Genomic DNA, 1,194 nt, shown 5'->3' on the forward strand with positions numbered 1-1,194 from the left:
GATGTAAGATGGCTGAGACCTTTCTTGCTGCTCTAGCAGTTCTCTACACAGAGCAGGCAAGAGCATTTTGCCTCCCCTTCCTCTTATTATTGATCCAGCCTGCCTAGGCCAGAAAATGTGTCTGTTCCCATAGCAGGCAAAAAGCACAAGGCAGAATTGCTCTCTAAGCCATGGTGAGGAAGGCGATTAATGTGAATATTATTCATGCCAGGAAAAATAGCCACTTACCTTCCTATAGAACCACTCTCTGCCCAGCGAAACAATAATTGCAACATCTAACATTTGTCACTGAGCTCTGAAAGCACTTCTGGAATAAAATACTGACAAATGGTTTTGATTTTTTTTTTCCTGGCTTTTTCTTTTAAGTCAAGGTCCAAGATCTTCAGCTGGTGTAAATGGCTGCAGGCAGTCCTTGCCCTCTTGCACCTCAGATGTCCTGAAGCTGCAAGAATTTAGCTTTGTTTTGTATCTGCTTTGCTTTATGATCTATGCTTTAAGGGTGCATAAATGTATTAATGTAGATATTTACTATTTTTCTATTCAGTTTATTAGGTAATGTGAAGTGGGGATACTGCCAAAGGGGCTTCTTGTGTTTCTTGATATTTAAGGCCAGTTGTGCAATTGTGACCAAAGTAAGTTTTTGTATTTATTTCTCGAGTTTACCAGTGAAACAATAAATGGGAAATCATCCCTTCCTCCTCTTTTCCTTTTCATCCTTGGAGGAGGAAGGAAAGACAAACTTCTCCTAAGAGCTATGCTGATGGTGTGTTGCCTGTTTAAATATTTGCTAGACTGCACTGAAGGCCATGTTTTGCTCCAGGTGGTATTTCCTGCACAGGGAGGTGGTGGCCCTGTCTACAGCTGACAGCAACCCGATCAACTGGATTACAGAGCAAATTTGGCTGTAATGCTTTAAAACAACAACGACAAAAATTGGCTCGTTTCACAGAGCCTGGGGTCTCCTGCGTGGCCAAAGGGGGAATTAGGTAGGTAAGACATGAAACGGCGCAGAATCGGCAGTTTCTTTATCAATAGGGTTATAAAGGGAGGGCAGCTGCCCCTTCCCAGGCCTCCTTGGCGAGTCCGTCTGTCAGTCACTGTCAGTCTGTCAGCCCCCCCCCCCCCCCCGCAGCACGCCGAGCGGCTCGATGCAGCTCGGCGCTCGCTCGGCCGCGCCTAGCGCTCTGCCGGGGG

The sequence above is a fragment of the Cygnus atratus genome, chromosome 8 (assembly GCF_013377495.2).
Source record: "Cygnus atratus isolate AKBS03 ecotype Queensland, Australia chromosome 8, CAtr_DNAZoo_HiC_assembly, whole genome shotgun sequence".
Lineage (NCBI taxonomy): Eukaryota > Metazoa > Chordata > Aves > Anseriformes > Anatidae > Cygnus > Cygnus atratus.